Raw genomic sequence first — 9,738 nt, forward strand, 5'->3', positions numbered from 1 at the left:
TCTTCATGTAATACTTCCCACTAACTCGCTTCTGCCCTCCTCTAGTCATACCACACAGGGCTCAGGCCAGCCCCGCTGGTGTTCTGAACACTACCTACTGATGGTTTGAGCTGGGATATGAGCCTTCTAGCCAGAGATGCCCACTCACCATGCTGAGTCTGTGTTGTTTGGGTTAATGTAAAATAATTTATAAAGAATAAGATTTATTCCTTCTGGAGGTTTGTTAAGATTAGATAGAAATGTACAAAGGTAGGAACTAAAGCACATATGTAGGACCGTCCTTTTGAAAGTCTGTGGCATAATTTGGACTTCCATTTTCACTGGCTTATGAACAGAGAGTACACTTAAATGTAGACCCAGAAACCAGCTTTCATATGCAATAACTTCTGGAATTTCCTAACCATAACTTATTTTATGAAGCCATTACAGTCCCTTAAATGTCTACCTGTGTGCTTAAAATTCAGTCTCCTGAATACCCACCTCCAGGTATTTGCTTGTTACATTAAAGTTTTTCACAGTTGTGCTCATGAATATGTACAAACAAAACCCACTTGGACTTCTAAGTAGCACAAATGAAACTATGGATATTAGGTGATGTTTTTGTGGTTCTTCAGTTTTCACACCAGATGTCTAAGAGGACTGAGTACAGAAGAAATAAAGGCCTTGGACATGAATGGTGCCAAGTAATATCAATTAGCCTGGGACTATGGGAACACTTGATGGTAAACATGAGTGTAAACAAAGCGCCACATATTGGATGCCTTCATGGTTTCTGAGTGAAGTATATTTTATATGTAATGAACAAAAATTAAATTTTGGGAAACGTATGATCATAACAGAAGGAATGTGAAGGTAATGTTAGCTTAGTACATCCTGTAATTATTTGGCGGCATATGTAATCAATGGATATATCTTAAAACTGTAAGTTCATTGAATAATTTAGTTTTAAAACAGCAAACTGAGAGGTTTTGACACCCAAAAAGCTACCTCTACTGGATGACATCTTTGATATCTGTCATTTGTCTCACTTCTGACAAGCCAGAGAAGTTGAGTACAAAACCCAGATGTTTGCAGCTTCATCTCACTAAAAAGCATAATTTATGTTACTTACAAAAATACGTAAAAACTAGATTTCCCTTTTGCGCCATGCCAGAATATCCTATTTCCTATGACTAGTTTTAATGGTCTGTCTCTGTCTAATCAGAAGAATCAACCTAATTAAAGTTATTTAGGTAACTTCATCCAATAGCAAAAAAAGGCTGGGTTGAAGTAACTCCCTGAACTGGGAGCACAGTCCAACAGTTTGTATTGGTATGAGGAGGCCCTTACAGCCAAAGGCACAGCAAAAATACTCTGCAAATTTCTCCTGTGGCACAGGGAACCTGGGGCTGGGAAGAAGTCCATCTCTCCGTAGGAAGGCTGATAGGCACAGGGCCAGGCCCTAGCAGGTCAACAGATGATGGGGAAGAGTGCCAGGAGACAACTTGCCATGGCTCCTGCAGAGCTTGCAGAACAAATGCCATCCTCACTAAATGCCACAAAGGCCCAAAAATACCTTTTAGCAGCCTCAGGCCCTAGTAAAACAAACTGGGCTACTGTCACCCTTCTTCGGATTTATTTGTTCGCACTGGGGCAACTCTTCACATTCACTTCCAGTGCAATGTGCCTGCCTCAAACAATGTTTCAGTCAGCCAACAGACTGGTTTCATAAGGTTTGCAATGTTTTGAGGCTCTCAGCGAGCCCAGAGAGCATGACGCATTAACTCCAGATGCATCAGATAATCAAGCATAATCAGAAGGAGAGAGAGAAAAAAAAAAGAAAAAGAAAAGAAAAGACCACAGGAACACTTCAGAGTTTAATTCCTCTATGAGTAAGGGGGAATGACCATTTGGCTAGGAATACTACCAGACACCTTTATTCAGTCAGGTAAATAACCATTTATCATTGCAGCTGGATTTTACCTTACCACAATCTCACAGCAGCACAGCAGACTGCTGCGGAGCCCATCTCCCATTGTGACATCATGTTGCCAAAGAAAAATGCTGCTTAGTCTTGTCTGAGAGAAGGACACTGCCCCAGTGTCCCCTCTTTTCCACAGGGCTGATGATAAAAAAACATGATGGACTTCCCAAGGATACAACAATAACATTTCCAGCAATATAAAGCCCCTTGGGACTCAGCAAGGCTTTGCCCAAAATGTTCAGTTAGGCTTTCAGCATTTCAGCACAGGCAGGACTTTTACTGCTGATTTCTGTGGGAGGAAAGTTACACCAGTGGTGAAGACACTGCTCAGAAAGCTCTCATCTCCCCTGAGAACTGCTGAGCTCATTTTTATACCTCTTAAATAGATTGTCTTATATATAGGAATCAAGAGGCAAGTAGAATAAAAGGAAAAACTCATCTTGAAAGCACAGAGTGAAACCCATTGAAACAATAAGCAAGCCTCCCCTTTCCTCAGGCTGAACTCATCCATTAACCAGAAGCAGTCTTCAGCTGAGACATGCTTTTCATTCCAATGCTATTTCCAGCAGTGTTCCGCATATTCATCTCTGTGGCACATTTTATGGTATGAAACAGTAAAATGCTACCAGTCCATAACAAAAGCTTGCTGCCCCACGTTCCAAATACCGCAGTGCTCAATGCTGACAACTGAGCAGGTCAGTGTCTCATTCCTGCATATAGAAGATTAGAAAAGGCAAAAGTGGTAAGAAACATAGATGTTCAAATTCTGCAAGTATTAATAGAAAAGCTCAAATTAATCTTTGGTAAGAGGGAAGAGCGATGCTGTAGAGAAGCAAGGCAAAGCACACAAGAAAAAGTTGGAGAACATGAGATAACGTTCAAGATCAGAAAAAAATTCTAGTAGACAGAAGTCTTCTACAGTCAAATCTCATCACAGAGATGAGAGGTTCAGTAGACACCATACTCACAAGACTTTGTGATGATCATACTGTGAAAAACAAGCAAGCCAATGTCATGTATCGCATAGAATGGTTTGTGTTGGAAGGGATGTTGAAGATCCCTTTACTTCCAACCCTCCTGCCACGAGCAGGGACAACTTACATGTAAGGGCATGTGTAAGTTTATGACTACTTCTGTGACTGAAGGAGTAAGAGGTGTTGAAGGAGGCTGATTTTTGATTTGGTATAGGAATCAAGTCTGTCAGGCAGCATTGGGAACAACACAGAAAAGCACCACTTGCAGATATTAGTTTAATTTAATTACATCTTATCACTGAAGTTATAGACATGTCAATTACCTGGCAGCTACTAAGCTGATATACCATGAAACAAAAAAGGTAAGTCATAACAACCTTAGTAGACAGGCCAAGAAGTAAATGTCAATATTGATGGAAGAACAGTTATCAACAGAGTGATACTGTTAATTATAATGTCATCATAAGCTTGCTTGAATATTTAAGTGTAAAAGTTATTTTTTATATATATATATATTAGTTTTATGGAAAGTTACGAAAGGAAATCTGATTTCGTCAGCTGATAGCAGTATCAAAGAAAACTCCACTGATACTATAACTGTGGTTTGTGTGTGTGTATATTTTAAAGAGATTACTTCCAAATAATAGAGTTCTTCAAGCTGAAATAGCCACATGCACATTCACTTAGGGGGACAGATGTGCTTTCTATTATCCATGACCAGATTTCCATGGTGTAGTACCTTAGTGCAAACCTTCCTCAAGGCACTGGACACATAAACTCTGAGCAATTTCAGTCCCTTGACAGTGAAAGAAAAGAAAACTAATAAAAATATTTTCATGCCTGGACTCAGAGAGATCTGAAGATAAGAAATGAACGTACATACAGGCTATAGAATATGAGGTTATTGATAAATACATTTTTTCAGTCCTTGGACATAACACCACAAATATTCATTTATCTGGCAGTGACTCCTGCAGTCCCTCACATGAACTGCTACCACAAAATCACTTGATAAAAAAACCATATCAGCTCAGGACACCTACGAGACAAGCCTGCAAGTGTAGATCAAGCTTAACATACTAGAAATGGAAACACTTATCAGTAAGGCCAGCCCCTGTGGCCTGAGCTCACATGGCATGTGCTCTAGCAAGAGCTGAGGACTCCACCTTTGTGTCTCACAGCCAGCTTGGGAACAAGTCTCTCTTCATTGAGATTTTCTTTGCATGCAGGTACTACTTCTTTGGACCCGACAGCACCAACTGATGTTGACATCAGTGAACTGATGAATAAAGGTTTGATCATAGCAATACCAGAAAAGAAGAAGAAAAGCAAAAAACCCCACAAAACAGCAGCATAAAAAAAGAGCAAGAACTTTGGACTGAGCTGTGAAAGCGGGTACCCTGAATCTTCCTTCTCTACATGCCAGCTAATGTGGTTATTATCCTAAACCTAAAAGTGCAAGTGGAAGTCTTGGGATTTCTTAAGCCCAGAACAAGATCTTTTCCTCTTAACATAAAAAAAAAGTACTACTCCTGAAATTTTCTTCCTTTCTCAGCCATGGGTCCAGACTACAAAGTACCTGAAGCCAGAAAAGTTCACTTCCTCCTGCAAGAGACGTGTGAGGACAAACCTGAAAAAGAGATGGGGATGTGTGACTAAGCCCTGCAATGGAAGAAGACCCAGAGGAGATGGGCAAGAATGAAGAGCTGGGGGAAGAATGGAAGGAATAATGACAAATTGTCATAAAGAAAGCTGAAATTGTCTTAGCACAAGGGGGACTGAGTGCTAACCTTTGTTTTACGTTCACAGCTGTATCAGTCATCGGACTGCGTAAACAGCCTTCCCTGAAATAATTAGTTGAGAGTAATGTTTTCCTGAGCTAGCCAGGCCAGCGTGGGAGAGGTGTCTGTATGTGAGTCAGCCCAATATAAAGTATAAAAACTGAACAACTCACAAAATGAGCTTGAAAGAGAGCAACTGGTGTGAGCTAGGTGGGTTTACACCATGTATTTCTTCCTGGCAACTGGGGACACACAGTGTCATGACAGTGAACATTTAGAGACCAGTAATGGGAATTTGTACAGTACATTTGTATTGTGATTCTGCTGTATATTGCAATCGCTCTACCATGCTTGTGCTGCAATTTCAGTATATTGCTGTATTGCTCTGCTAAATCAAAGTCCCGGGTACATCCACGAGAACCTGATCAAAGTGTATTGATCTCTGGCTGGGGGCTGATTAATGAGCCCAAGACAACAGACGAAATCATTATGAAGGCAAGACCTCCTCCTTTTTCTGGATTACCTGTCCCAGGTCACTGAATTGAAGATCTCCCAGTGAGAAATCACACTTCTTTCAGAGACTCAAATACTAAAGAGTTGGTTCATCAACAGATGACTAGTATAGCCACAGACCCCGAACCTTTAATAGTCACACCCAGCAATACCTGAAAGGAGATGAGAAGCCTGCCTAATTTGTTCATGTCTTCCCTGTGTTTAAAACCAAATGAAACCAAACCAAATTACTAGCCTCACAGTATTCTCCATACTCCTCCCTAACTAAAAGACCTTTTAATAGCCCATTAGAACCCAATTAAGATGCGAAGGAGAATCACTTTTTCAGGGGTTCCAGGAATGTGTGTGCTCAGGCCTTACAATCTATTTTCCCTGTACAATGGGAGAAAGCAGCTACAGGTGTATCCCTGTACCATTTTGCACAACAGGCAATCAAAGGCTTGACACTCAATGCTACATGAACTAACAGTGGCAGGACGGTGAAGATATTTAATTATTGCAGTGATTTAATTATGACAATGTAATGTATCTGTTCTCAAGAGAGGTTCTTAAGAATTTCTTTCCAAGTAACTGATTTAAATGTTTTCTTTGACTTATTTAAGATTACCTTCCTTTGGGAACTGTTTCAAGTTATTCATAGTGGATTACACAACAACTTTGCAACACATTTTTTTGCATACTTTTAAACTCCTTCAGTCTGTAAAACACTGTAAGGCCTTCTGCCCCATTTACACAATTAAATGCTGCAGTTCCATCAAAAGATCTCTGTAAGAAGATAAATGTTCCATTTAAATCATTGAACAGGCACAAAGAGAAACCTGTAATCACAATTACTGTCATTATCATATTTTTGGATCAGGTATCCTGTTTTGCTCTCATTTATTAATAAATCATTATCATGGCTAAAGTATGGCAGATAACCTGCTGTGTCTAAAACAGCAGGAGTTACAGACCTCAACTTGCAGTCATGACAGACCACAAGTATCAATGCACTTTGGCAGATTGTGTTTTGGTTGTTACAATTACACAATAGCTCAAAATACCACCTTCCACCCTGCCAAAGCCACCTGATGAAGGTGTAAGCTGACAGGAAACAGATAAGCCTATAGACTAAAACCTAAAGTAGTTCTCAAGAGAGAAAAAAAGCAAAAGGGCAACTAGGTATAACTGCCTGGTTCCAGAGAAGCATGTAATAGAAGTCTTTTGAAACAGACTTAGAAACTGTTGTGGTTCCAGTTTACCCAAGCAAATTTCTTCTTGCCTCCTTCCTACATTCAAATTGGGATTTGCTTTGCACTTTCTTCAGCTGCAAGAACTCCTTCAAAATTCACACAGAGGACCCACACCCTAAACCCTATGTAGAGCTGAAGGAAAATGAAATCTCAGCAAGACAGGAGATCTCTTGGAAATTTGTTGCACTAATTTGTTGCGTTATTAAGACCACACTAGTAACAATATAGACAAGATGGCAACTGGAAGCAGAGGAGAAAAAAGGGCAGTGATGGACTCCCTTAGTGTGACAATCAGTAATCTAGCTATTTAGCTATTCATTTTTCCCCTCTGGGAAACATACCTCTGGGTTTCAACTGTCCTAGTCAGAAAGGCAAATCAAATACTCTGCAGAGATGCAAGGAGAAAAAAGTAAACACGGATCTGATACCCTACCACAGCAAAAGGGAAATTGGGACAACAGGGACAAGTAAGTGAATACTTCTCTTTAAAGAAGCAGCTCTAATTTCTGCCTGTTGAAGGATCAGCCCATTTCAAAACAGATCTCTCTGTCCAGATTTTAAGGATGGAACATTTCTGCCAATTTTGCTGCTTTGTAACTTCCTTTAATTTTTTGCTTTATAAAATAGGCTTCAGTGAAGTGCAGTTACATGCATTTAAACAAATGTCAGCTACTTTATGCACAACTGGATAACCACATGCCACTCTGCAGTCCTACCTCCGCTTTTTAACTCCCAATCACTCTTTTCATAGATGTTTACAAAATCGCTGCTATGTGCTGGTACCAGTTGCGGCCAATACAAACAGTAAGTGATGCAGCCTTTTTTTAATAACTGATTGTGTGCATGTAACAGATCCCACTTTAAGAAAAGACAAAAATTTTAAAAAAGGCTTGGGGAATGTATTGTGCTTAATTTAAAATGAAAAGCTAGAATTCCTTTCCTAGACTCACCAGTAGCAGATAACAATATAGAAAGAGAAGATGAAGGCTATCAGAGAGACTGCAGTGCAGGGTATGACACAGTGCAGGAAAAGTCAACTGCTGAAAAACTATCTGTTGTTTCCATGCCAGCCTTTTTTCGCCATTTCAGAGCTCTACAATACTAACAGTCCTCCTGGACCTAGCAGAGTCCACACCTAGCCCTAACATCACTGCATCAGGGGTTAGCAAGCTTTTTTTTTTTTTAAGAGGGGGTGGGGGCCAGGGGAAGTTGCTGCAGGAGAAATTCAAGCCTGTTGTCAGAACGGACTGCATCTCTTGAAAAAAAAATCCTTTGATAATAGGAAAGGAAGTGTCAGCAATTGGGCAGCAGTCCCCTCTTCAACCCAGTACTACTGAAACCCTTAAGACAAGCCACCCCCCTCAATGGAAGGAACATTTACTTGTATCAGCCATTACACCAACTTCACCAACATGAAAATCTTAAACACGTAAGAACACCACACACAGCCATCTATCAGCATGCCTTAAATTTACCTTGCTGACTTACTTTTGTTGGGCAGTTTTCTGGAGGGTTATGAAGCTAAAATACCAGCAGGAAGGGCCCAACAAGCACAGCAGCCAGAGTTTAAGGTCAGGGGAGACAGGGATCTTCGGCCAGGGTGGAAGGAAACAGTGCTGAACATTAAGGGCACTAAGTTATCCTTACATTTTCAGAAGCATCTCATGTAACGCACCAGCTCATTGCAGCCAGAGGAAAGGACCTACTTCTCCCTATTCCCAGCTTCTGGCCTTGCCTTTCCCTTGTATCAGACCTGATATTGTTGGTCTTCCTCTGCCTCTCCACTGCAAGCCAGACAACACCCATGAAATAAGGAGGATGGTAATGGGAGTACACAGCCAAGTGGCGGGGGAAAGAGGATGATTGGCAGGAGCACCCCAACCACAGGGGCGTGGTAATGCAGCAACCCAACATGCATTGGGAAGCCACGCTTTAAATTCCCAGAGAGTAAGGAGAGAAGGTATTTTGCAGAGAAAACTAAAACAATCTGCTAAGTGGTCACACATGCCAACAGCATAGCAACAGTTGTTTAAACGTCTTTTCCCTGTCATTTTTTTGAATTTGAGCATTTTCAAGTTTAAGCATGAAACATTAACAGCAACAAGACTAAAAAACACTGTGAGAAAAACACAGTATCTAAACCAGGGAACTACTTTAGAACAAAAGATACAAAATGTCAGGCTAGTTTTGGCAAAGCCCTGGGAAAAGAGGAGAAAGAGTAGGTAAAAATCTAATGCACCGTAGAGGAAGTAAATGCAGAACTATCAAGACAGGTTCAAAACATTTCAAATTGTCATGCTAACAGGATATTAAGGGAAGCTTTTAAAGCCATCACAAACAGGGCTCGATTAATATCAGAGCTAGAATTCATACCACACACAAGTTTGACACGGACTAAGAAAAGTAATTTTTCTCCTGTCTAATACATCCAGGAATTTCTGCTGTGAAAGTTACAACAGCATTAGCAGGATGCTATTTTCTCTGATTTTTAAATTAGCTCATTGACTAAACAAATTATCAGACAGCAAGTGCAAACTGCTGCACTACTTTGTCACGCTAAATTAATTTTTAGGAAGAGTCTTAGTAAGGCTGAAGGAGAGGCAGCAGCATTTGAGGTATCAGTCTAGCACCCAGCAACTTCGAAAGTCTAATTCCATACCTGCCCTTTGGTGGATGCTTTTTTGGGGAGCTGGGGAGAGGCAGAAAGAAAAAATCACAGTATACTGCAATGAAAGTCAAAATGCTGATGTTCTGGGTAAGTAAAAAAAAAAAAAAAAAACCCACCAAAAAAACCCACCTTCATTTCCTGAAGCTACACATGGTTGAGATATGAGTTAAGACCAACAAAGAAGAGGAAAACCTTCTACCCGTTAGTGTTATGCAAATGTCACACTCCAAGATACTGGGGACTGTATATTATTAGGGTACTTTTGAAAAGTAGTCACCCTAAACAGTACGCTGCCTTCTTGATCCTGCCAACAGTCCAATAACATACCTGTTCAGTGCAGCACTGCTCTTCAGTACATTTAAGTGCCTTCAAAACAAATGCCTCTTCTAGAGCTCTCATCAGCTATGCTAATGAATTCTCCTCATCTCACTCACAACACAGATGTGGTGAAAGGTTAATCTGAAAGAAGTTAATTTACATAATTCACCAAAGAGATCCAGGAATTTAGACATTTTGCAGGGCTTTGAAGGCATAGCAAAGTGAGGTTGGAAGTTTTCCCAGGTGGAAACATGTATCTTATCTTTATGTTTCTGCAGCACTTGCAGGT

The sequence above is a fragment of the Falco peregrinus genome, chromosome Z, assembly GCF_023634155.1.
Source record: "Falco peregrinus isolate bFalPer1 chromosome Z, bFalPer1.pri, whole genome shotgun sequence".
NCBI lineage: Eukaryota > Metazoa > Chordata > Aves > Falconiformes > Falconidae > Falco > Falco peregrinus.